Here is an 11,559-nt window from a genome sequence, read left to right as displayed (position 1 = left end):
GGGCCTAGGGAGGGGAGAAGAAAAAAAGAGGAAGAAAAGAAATCCACAAAGCAAGCAAACAAACAAGCCCAACCAAACAAAAGCCCCACATTACTTTAGATAATTAAATATTTATCAGAGTGGAGGAAATAAAACCCATTTCGTGTTTCAGGTTAGTTAAAACCTCTCTCTTTTTTTTTTTAATTCCTCTAGCACTTGTGTTTTGTTTCATCCTTTCCTCAGACTCCGGGATTGTCGAGTCTGTAACAATGGCTTGTGAAGCTCGCAGAGTATCTCTGCCTCCCTTGATCCAGGATACATATAAAATCAAGGCAACTTGCTGCCCAGAACTTCCCCTTTCAGCCGTTAATTCCTGGTCCTCTTTTCTCTTCGATCCTCATCCCTGGTGTCCATAGTGACTGGTTGCCATGGATGCCACCGGCTGTAGAAATCCCTTCATTAATGCTAACCATTAACTCAGGGATTGTATCAAGAGTTGATTCCCATGTTTTCTTCGGCGCCGGTAGTGGCTGCAAAGACCACGGCAACCTCATCACAGCTCCTTCTTTGGTTTGGGGTCGGCCTGGTTGTGTCTGTTTTGAACCAGAAAGATCCCGGTGCAAACCTCAGCGATGCAAATGCTCATGAGGGCTGACCAGCCTCGGGGATGCATGGGGCTGGTTAAACTCTCCGCGGTGTGCAGCTATTAGTTGTTTGACAGACCAGGTCAGGATTGTTCTCTAGCAGCGATCCACTTCAGAAACCAATCGCTATTAATCTGGAAAAGCAAGGCGTTGACCAAGCCCTTGCAGAATGGGTCAAATACCATACCTAGATTTCAAGCCCCGTTTTGTGGGACGTGTTGTGCCATCTTGGCCGCCTTGCAGGGCCCTTACTCCCCTGGGGATCTCGACTGGCAATATAACAACTAGGACGTGTCTGGTGGGATATAGGTGTCTGGTGGGCTTCAAGGGCAAACTATAGCCCTATTCTAAGGGGCTTTTAATCCTGTTGAAGTGCTGTGCCCAAACTGGATGCATAGTAAATTGCTGGAGTAAGAGCGATGCCATTGGCAGAAAGTGCCCTGGTGTGATGGCCTCAGCCTGAGTCTCGCCATCTGGTAAGGTAACACTGCCTGGCACAAGGGACCGTGTCTGGCCTTTTTGCTGCACACAGAGAGCTCAGATGCAGTTCACGCCTTTTTAATAAAAGCAGCTCAGGAGAGCACAAGCAGTACCTAGGAACCGAGCGCAGAAGATGTCTTGGAGTTCACAACCCAGCAAAATGGTACCTGTGACATGATGCAACCTGCCGAGTGGCTGTGTCTTCTGTGCAAATACTTTTGGAAACCTGTGTATCTCCATAGCACGTATAATCCCAGCCCAATCAATGCCAATTGCATAAGGGCGCTTTGTTACCAATGCTCAGCAATGGCTTGGTGACCTGCCAGACAGAGGAGGCTATTTATAAATAGCCGTAGGGAAGACATGAATGTCAGTAGCAGAACAACAGCACCAGCCTTTTGCTAGTAGCCAGTTATCTTTGTAGCTGCTTCCACCAGTGCGGGAGAGATATATCATGGGGTTAGCCAAGGCCTGGGCTGCGTCTAGCAGAGACCCCCCACCTCTTTTACCTTTCTCCAGAAACAGATGCGGTGCTTTGTGCTAGGACATGTCACTTTTGAGATAATTGCATTAAGGTAATTGCCACTATAGCATTATTTCCCATTTCTAGGAGGGGCTGAGAGGAAGGCTGAGCGTATTGTGTCTGCGTTAGCAGATTAATAATTACAGCCCTTTGGAACATAGCTAGTTTGTATAGATTTGCAGCTGCTGGGTCATTATGATGCAAACTGGAAGATACCCTATAGGAACAGCCTGCCACATGGTATATATTCTGCTTCTTCAATTGCTTGGGTGTGCTTGCTCTCCTTTCATCAGATTCACAGCTTGTTCAGAATAAAAAACATTTACTACCTGAAGAAGACGGAGGTGGGAACACTGCCGAATGACAACACACTGTCAGGGATTACCTATTTTACACAACTGGGGACAAATTTCTCTTCGTAACAGCTTCGCTTAGCACTTCCCCATAGGGCTGCATGCTTTGGAGCTTCTCAGAAAGCTTCACTAATATTAGTTAACCAAGCCTCACCGCATCCTTCTGAGACTGAGAGGTAAATATACTCCCACACCATATTCACCCTTCACCTGCTACTGATGTGCAGCCACCTCTGCAATGGCTATTTAATCACTCAACAATGGCTTAGGAAAGGAAGTGAAGAAAAATCCCAGCGCTAATTGAAATGGCAGAGATGTTCAAGGGAGGCGGATGGATGTGCTCAAGTAACTTAGTACTCTGGTGTTACCAACTCAGCCTTTGCAAGTGTCCTGGACTCTATAAGGACCCGAAACCATGTGGGCTTGTCAGGTCTGCAGCTCTTCGCACACACGAAGCAGCATGGTGCTAATGTCGAAGAAATATGGAGGCTGATATCGGAAGAAGAACGAGGACAATTAAATTTCATTCTCCCAATAGGAGTGAAATGCAAAAAGCAACCCAACGCCATAAACTGTGAAAAGGAGATTATATTTGCAAATGGATTTCAATTTGGATGACCGAAGGTGTAACACACAGGAGGGCTTATTTAACAGCTGAGGTTCTTGTCACCCATGATGGTGACCCTTTCATGGAGTGATTAATGTCTGTATAAAAGTACACCATCCAATTTAGGGCCCAGTAAAACAATATTGTATTTCTCCCGTGGAGCACCTCGAGGGATTTAATGCAGGATATCAAAGCAAAGTGAATATTGTTTATTCATGCGCAATCTAATCTTTATTACAGAGTCTGGGGAGACAGCATAACTTATTTGTGAGGGGTGGAGGAGCCAGAGCTGTGAGCAGTGAACACAGGACCTATGAAGATGGAGCTATGCGCACATCCATCATTCTGCTTCTCCCACCGTGGCTGGGAAGGGGTTTGGAGAGTGCGCGGGAAGCTGGTGGGAAACCTCCCATGAACGCCCATCTGCGGGCCTCGCCTCAGGCCCTGGGCAAGCGGTGAAACACTGGCAGCTGCATGGCTCTCTAGGATAGCCTCATGCTTTGGTCTTCATCAGAAACGACATTACAAATCTCCCTACAACACCCAGTAGAGAAAATTATAGTATCAGTACAGTACACCTACAGCCACTCAGCAGAGGAAATAAGATGACAGCTACATCTGTAATACCCAGTAGAGAAAAGGAGACCACTTGTATTTTTTTTACATATGCAATTATAGTGCTGAGCGTTATTTGGATTTGCTCCTGCAGCTGCTGCTGTCCTGCCGTGTGTTCCAGCCAAATTACATTTCAGAAATGAAATTTCTATTCGCGGCAGCACAGCCCAGCTCCCCTCTGAATGGTAGCAACGGGGACATAATGGCTTTAGTGCTCTCTCCCCCAGTGAAATCCAACTTGTTACAATGCAGAGGGATGGATTAGACTGACCTGCAGGTCTGCAGCAGAGCCAGCGAAGATGGATCACCTGTAGATGGAGAGTTGGGTCAGAGGTCACCATTTAAATAGTTCCAGCTAATGTCTCTGTCTATTCGTTCACATATATACTGCTCCATGGAGCTATCCATCCATCCAGGCTCATTATACCAGGCTCATTACTTTGGCATCTGATGCCCTCCAACTATTTTTGTACTGTCACATGCATGCTAACAAAATTTTAATAACATTGCACATTTAAGTGTCATTTTTCCATCAAACAATATACCCGCTAGTGGCTGCACAGTCACAAAGTCCTTGCCCGGTGCTTTTTCAAACAAAACTCTCCCTGAAGGAACTGACAGAGTGGGGATCTTGTTAAAATAATAGTAATAATAGGATTACTTTATAATTATAATTCCTGCACTGGACTCCCTTGAAATGAAGGGTTTCCTGGTAGACCCACCTCCTCCTCCACCCACCTACCCATGCTAGGAAGAATGCACCCACCATGGCTTTACTAATAACTGAAATCAAGTAAGGACCAAAGCTGATGCGTGAAGTTAGTGCCCTTCGTGGTATGTATTTAATGCAGAGAGCTGGGGACGTGTCCTGCGGGGTGTAGGGGAACCTCTCAGCATCCCGCTGTCACTGGTCTTTGGCTGCCTCTTTAGACACGAGCCTTTGTCAGCACAAAGAAGTTGTCTGGTTTACCGTCGCGCCCTGATCCGGTGAGGCCAACACTGCCTTGTGTCTGCTTTCTGAAGAACTGCTTTTTGTCTCAGCTGAAACTAGTTAGGAATGGACACGCTGGAGGAGGGAGAGGGCGGTTGAACCAAATCCGTTTAAGATCACCGCTGAAGCCAAACCAGGTAGCGATTCCCAAGTGCAAGCCAGCTCTCCTGTCACACATCTGGGACCGCGCTCTCCTCTTTGGGTTGCAGTTCGCAGTCAACGTCCCCATTGCGGGATCTGCAGGGCACGTCTGTACTGATAGACAGGCACAAGCCCCACTATTGTGGGGTCTGACACTGGTTGGGCTTCAGGAGATGTGCGTGCATTTGCCTTTGTGGAGCCCTGATCACCCTTAAAAGCACAAGCAACCTGTAAACTGCTAAAGTCCCGCCTGTTGCTCCGTTTTGCTGTAAAGAATAATGAAGAATAAAGAATAATTGGCCTGGTGGGAGCTCCTTTGATCAGCTACAGAGAGACCAGGGAAAGGTGTCGCCTTGTTTGCATGAGCATACCTTGTCTCTCATTGCTTGGGAAACAGGGGGAACATCTGAACCCAGAAGGCTGGACAGGAGACAGACACCTGGAAATGCAGAAGAGACGCTTCAAACAATCGCTCTCTGTCCCAGTGGGCAGGAGGCTCTCCAAGCCTCTAAAAAGCCAGACATCTTGTAAACTAATTCCAGTTCATAAATGATTCACACTGACATTCTTCTGGGTGCATTTTCAATGGGAACATTCATAAACAGTTCTGAGAAAAGCCACGAGGTGCAACAGAAGAGGTTTTGCCTGCTGGGAATGGAAGAATTTGAACCTGAAGCCCCGTGTCTGGCCCGAGGAATTTTGCAACCATCGGCCCACGCTCTTCAAATCTAAACGCGGAGACGTCTCCGCTGCGGGGACCCCACCTCGCCGGCGCACCTGAGCACCTCTGAAAGCGAAGCGACGCTTCCCTCCCTCACATCTAGAGCGAGGGGTGCAGCAGGTCAGCCTCCGGGGAGACCCGCACAGATGTGTGGGCACGTAATGGCAGTGTCACTGCTCACTGCAAGTCAGGAGGGACGTGTCTGGCGGTGGAAATGCAGAGCTTCGGCAGCCGGGGGAAGCCACGAGCTCGATGCACGCATGAGAGGCTCTGATCTGGGAGAGCTGGGGCAGGGCCCAGCAAAGCCTGGAGCCGGGGCAGGGATGTTGCTGGCAGCACACAGATAACTGCAGCCTTGCAGTACACGAGGTCCCAAAAAGTGGAGGGGAGGAACAGTGCCCATCCTCTGTGGGTCACGTCACCACCAGTCTGCAGAGAGCCCAAGGCAAAAACAGCAATGGGGGCTGCCCCGTTTTTGAGTTTGAGAGACATATTGGACATCCAAAGTGCCCTCTGCTCCCTCCATTAGGAAACAGGGTAGATCAGGTTAATGGGAACACAACTCCTGAGGGCACGTCGATATAAACAGAAGGATTCAAATCAATGCACAAGCCCCATTTCACGAGCGGCGGCGGCGAGGGAAAGTACCCTCGGCTCCAGGGCTGCCGAAGCAGCCCCGTCTGGGGGGCAGCTCAGCCCTCCCTGCCGCGCTGTGTCTGTTCACTGCAGGCTGAGCCCCCTCCCCGCGCCCAGCCCAAGATCTGAAGGCTGTGAAAGGAGCAGAGCTGCAGCTGCTCAGCAGGACGCCTCTTTACAGGCCTAAGAAATCCCGGCTCGCAGCTGCATTAAGCCTGATTATAACATGCCTCTTTAAGATGTTACTGGACTACTAAAAAACACCACGATGCCAACAAGAGCTTTGCAGCCAGTTCCTCTGCTCTGATCAAGCTGTCGGTGGAAGGTTTCTTTTTGTTCCCCATCTGATAGTGTAAGTGAGACAGTTAAAAAGGCCTGAGGAATAAAGCTCTCCCGTTTAACTTCCCTTTCAACTTGCGGGAAGCCTTGGAGGGACCCTGGGTGAAGCATCATCAGCTGTAATCTCTCTGTCAGCTCATCCCAAGAGCCTCCTCTTTGCAACGCACTTCCCCTCCCATCCCATGGCTGGCTCGGAGCCTCTCTGTGCCGTAGACACGAGTGGTTGCGTGTGGGATTTGTGGGCTTTGCACCTTCCTGAAGATTGCAGGGCAGCCTCCAGAGCGGGTGCTGGAGATCCGACCTCCTGGTCTCAGCCCCGTCACCATCTTGCTGGGTCCATCCATCAAATAAAATAGTAAGAAACCCCAGATTTCCCCAGGCCTGCACTAGTGCATGTCAAGGGCTCAGCAGTCCACAGACGATGAGTCGAGCGGTCCCATCGCACTCCCGACCTGCACAGGGGGAAAGCGCCCGTCAGCTGCAAAGAGAGCCGGAGCAGAAGTGCTATTACTAGGAGTGTATTTTGTCCTACCCCTGTTTGCTGAATGATTCAGGTTAGCAGCTGCAGCCCTGGGCTTCCCACTCAATCCCCATGTCAATAATAAAAGCAGGATATTGGAAAGGAAATGTCATCCCTTTGAGTTCATTCCCGAATCTCGTGTTTGATGAAACACTCTCGGCAAACCCTGCAGCTGCCCAACTCCAGAAGCATGAGAGGACCTAACGTCCCTGGCAGGAAAGAAAAAAAAAACAATTAGAAAAACAATTAGTTTTCTAGGAGCCAGCTATAAATATGTGAGTTCCCTCTCTCGAGGGGAGGGACAGAGATGACGGTTCTCAATTCCCTGTATTGACAAGGGAGGAAACAGTCCATGAAACCGGTCATTTGCTGGGAATTTTTATCTATCGCTTCTGAGTGGGGAAAACAACAGAAGCATGAAAGATCAGATTAACTGTCAAACCTTCATTCACTTCTGCAGCATCAGCAATATTCAATTACTGCAACACACACACACATTTGAGCACAGGCATCCACATATACACTCAGGCACAAAACCGCACGCTTACAAAGACAGTCGGGAGCTGAGAGTGCATGCAAATCGATGGGATGGTCACTGGTGCATTAGAAATGACCTTTTACTTATTTAAAAGACTGGTACAATGCTAAGAACGGAGGTGCACTAGTGATTGATAATACACCCGCCTCCTTTCTTAAAGGTGAATGGAAAAGCATGTCTCGCTCCCAGCCCCAAGTACAGTTTGGGACCAGGAAAGGAAACAGTAGGAAGAAAAGGAGGAAGCCTAGGGTGTTTTATCTAGCCTTTTATATGTGAGAGTGTCCCTTCCAGAAAACAGCCGGATCTTCCAGGTTGTGCTTGGACATTGATTTTCCTGTGGTCGGTGCCTGCTCGTGTTATATTGCCAATAAGCTAGGGCTGGTGGGTATTTAACCTCCAGAGATGCAACCTGTGGCCATGAAAGCAGGGGTAGCACCTACTCCTTCTGCACCCCTGCACCTCCCCGCGTGGCGAGGGCTCGGTCTGTTCTGGCTGCCCATGAGACCCACAAGCTCCGCGCCATCCTCCCGTCTCCCGATGGCTGTGCAAGCACCAGCAGGTGCAACGGGGAAAGGTGCGTGCCATCCTGCCAGCACGCTTTAGTGCTGGCGGTGCAGAGCACGGCTTTCTTGCACAAGACCTGACACTTGCCATGTTCTGCAGCCCTCCATTTATTCCCAGGGTGTCTTGGCACCTGTGCCGGAGGGCAAATGCCTGACCAATTTGCGGGTGGGCACCGTGCCTTCCTAGCAGATGGGCGTGCGGGGAAGCAGCCAAGCGAGCGGGGTTGTGCTTCAAGCAGCCTTTTACCCAGGGCAGAAATCTCCAAGCTGACAGCATGGAAACAGCTTGAGCATCTCTGGGCCTGGGGATGCGGTTCGACGCCAGCAGTCCTCTGAGCTGCATAAACACGCTGCAATTCCCCAGCTGCCGCCGCCCTCTTCCCCTCCTCCAACCTTGTGCCAGGCTTGCTGAGTCAGGTGCTGGGTTGGTTGGATGGAGACGGAGACAGGGAAGATATCTGAAATCAGCAAGTTCTCTCCCGCTTGCTCCGGCTTTCCGTGGGAGGCTGGCCAGGCTGCCTGAGACAGGCCTGATGGCAGGGACGTGCTAGCAGCACGTGAGCAAAGCCATTACTATTATGCCGGCAGTGATTTTCCAGAGAAGGGGCAGTATGGATTTGCCTCTGCCATTGAGATATGAACTAGCACTTGCAGCACCATTTTAACATATGAATTTCTGATCAATAGCCTGTTTTCATTGATTCCTTTACTTGCTGTAATGAACTGATTAAGAGAAATACAGCTGCAAAACCAGTGCAAATTGGCCTGCTTCTTTGTCTACCTGCACTCTGGAGATAAGCAAGAGCTCGCAGCAATGTGCATGAATATGGTTGTTCAAACCCATGTGTGCACGTGCATATATACGTACACATATGTGTGCACCCCCCCCCCCAAAACATCGAACTCTGTCTTTATAGCTAAGTAGATGCACACACACATGCACACAAAAATAACAGAATCAGAAAATGAGGGGAAAAGGGACCTCAGGAGGTCACATCTAATCTAACCCCCTGCTCAAAGCAGGACCAGCCCCAACTACATCATCCCAGACAAGGATTTGCATAGCCGGGTCTCCAAAACCCTCCAAGGATGGAGATTGCACCACCTCTCTAGGTAACCCATCCCAGTGCTTCACCACCCTCCTAGTAAGAAAGTTTTTCCTAATATCCAACCTCAGCTTCCCCTGCTGCAACTGGAGCCCATCGCTCCTTGTCCTGCCGTCTGTCATCCCTGCCGTCTGCCATCCCTGTCCAGCCCTGTGATGCCCCAAAGTCCCCGTGTTTGGAAGTCAAAATGGTCTGAGAATAAAGATGAGCCTGGAACATTTGTGAGCATGATCGTGCATGTTCATGTGTTGAAGAGAAGACCAAGACAATCAGATGCTGCACCTAAACTCAGACTAATGCAGAAGAAAGTTAGCAGAATATGTACGAAGGCCAGAAAGGCGAGGGGTCAGTGTGAATTTGCACTGGAAGCTCCTACGATAATCAGATTGGTTCCTCTGTAGCCATTCCGGCATCTCAGGATAAAAAGAGGGGAAAAAAATACGTATTTCCTCCCTTAACCAGATTCATCTTGAATTAGAACTCAAATTGGCTGGCCCTGCTGCAGCTGAATCCCAGCTTTCTCTATATTGAATCCTTCCAGTTAAATTTATTAGATGGTGCGGTATTACCCTTGTAAAAATACAATAAATGGGCCTGTTTGTGTTATATGCCATAATGACTCTAACCCAATGGCATTCTTAGAAAGACTTCTTTAGAAATGAAGCAAGAGAAAAGACCTAGCGGAAATCTTCTTTGATAATTAGATTGCTAGAGTGCAGAAACCTTTTTAATCATTTAAAATCAAAGGGGAGCCAGGCTTTAAATCTTATGTTAACAGTGCTTTGATATAGTTGCAAAACTCTGCAGCCTCGCAGTCTCTACTTTGCCCTCTGTGTCAGTGAAAACAACAAAACCCATCAAGAGGATGGTGACACTTAGGTCCATTTAATGCCATTCCCTGGACTGACTCATCCGTTTTGGAAATCCACCGGGCTTGAGTCTCCTTTCATCTCAATGTAAATCTGAAATAAGTCTGCTGATGTCGAAGACACGGCCCCAGAGTAAAACTAGGAACAGAGGAATCAGGATAAGCACGTGTGGTTGTTGTCACTCCCCCAAATATTGTCTTCCCACAAGTCTGGCGAGTTCGTGTCGCACCTGCTCTTGGACCGAGCATCACCCGGCCTGCCTGGGCGCTTGTGACAATTCCCTGAGCAGTTTCCAGCTCTTCCCACTAAGCTGCACTGCACTGCTCCAATTTTAAATCAAGCCCATGTAAAAAACTGAGTGAAAGGTGGAGAATCCCCCTGCATCTGAGCTACATTCCTCTCAGACCAGCCATGAAGCTGAGAAAGGAAATCAGCATTTGCTCCTGCCCTGCTTCAAGAAGCCCAGCATAAGATTTGTCCTGTTCATTCATGCCACAAGCCGTTTTAATATCATGAGTCACAGTCCAGAGCTAGATGTTTTAGAGGTACTGCTAGGCAGAAGTGTATATAGATGGGGTGCATGGCAGTGGTGAGAGATGGAGCCTGCAGAGGGAGGCTAGCTGTTTGGATAGCAGTTAAGAGAATAAAAGCAATCGGGGGATTCTCAGATGTAGTTGGCAGAGCTGCAGGGCAGTGCAAAAGAGTACGTTAGGAAAGCCTTTTGCAGATATGAGAGGCCTGTAAAGAGATGGAAAAGGAAGGGAAAAGACCCCTTTGATCACAGGGGTTTTAATTACTTATACGCCGATCGGAGTAAACTCTGCAAACACTGCAGGAGACTGAGCTCTTCCTCCTCCAGCTGTGTGTGCATATATATATCAGGATTGATGACTCTGGCAAAGTCTGAAGCCATGCTCACAGACATCAGCAGCAGCTGGGAGGGGGAAAGTTTCAGTGCTCGTTCCAGCCAAGGTAGGGGCAACATCAGCAGAAGCATCCAACAAATTGAGGAGCCTAAATCCCAGAATCAGGCACGAGTCAAGCACATAGGAGCCTCACTCTCACTGACAGGGGATACACCCCCAGCTTCCAGGCACCCCAGGGCCAGATTTCCAAAGGTATTCAGGCATCTACATACTCCGATAGGCCTTGCCTGGGGTTTCAAATTGTGCCTGAGCAGGATGAAGATCTAAATCCCAGACAAGCAATGGGAGGTCAGTGCCTACCCTGCTACAGTGAGGTGCTCAGGTCCCTATGGCCTGTTAGAAAAGTTTCTGTCGCATCATTTAAGGGGGCTGGTCAGCCTGGACCACCCGAGAACTTATTGACTGGATGTTGTGGGCAGCTCCATGTCTAACTCCCTTTCATCCCATCTCTTCTTCTCCCTCGAGGTGCCAGCTGCATGGACACAGCCTCTCCGGGCAATAAGGATGTGGGAATGGCCAGGCCCGGTCCGTCATACAGTCCACGTTGCAGGGCAGTGACCAGCTCCAGCGGCGTCTGAGTAAGGTGGGAGACCCTGTGCCCCGCCCAGCGTGAGGCTGTGCAAGCAGAGATGAGCTGAGGCCTGAACACCCCATCCAGGATGTCCGTCCGTGTTGGCCATGCCAATGCCAGGTAGCATCCCAGGCCAAGCCGAGCTGCTGACAGCATCAGTGGGTTGGATGTAATCAGGGGGTGGTAGTTAACGAACGGCATGCATTTCTGCAGGGGCAGCTTTCCTCTGCACCCCAACCTGCATGAGCACAGAGGGGAGACGGTGGCGCGGTCCGATCCACATGGTGCTCCAGCGGGAGAAAGCTGGGGTTAACCTCCCATCAAAGGAGCAGCGCCCTGGACTGGTTCTTGTTCAAAGTAAATACCAGATAATCTTCCCTGAATCCCGACAGTGCGCGCCAGCATCAGCTCAGCCACGCTACGGCTGGGAAACCAAA

The sequence above is a fragment of the Gavialis gangeticus genome, unplaced genomic scaffold (genome assembly GCF_001723915.1).
Source record: "Gavialis gangeticus isolate Ggan-Ray unplaced genomic scaffold, GavGan_comp1, whole genome shotgun sequence".
NCBI lineage: Eukaryota > Metazoa > Chordata > Crocodylia > Gavialidae > Gavialis > Gavialis gangeticus.
This window is presented reverse-complemented; position numbering follows the sequence as displayed.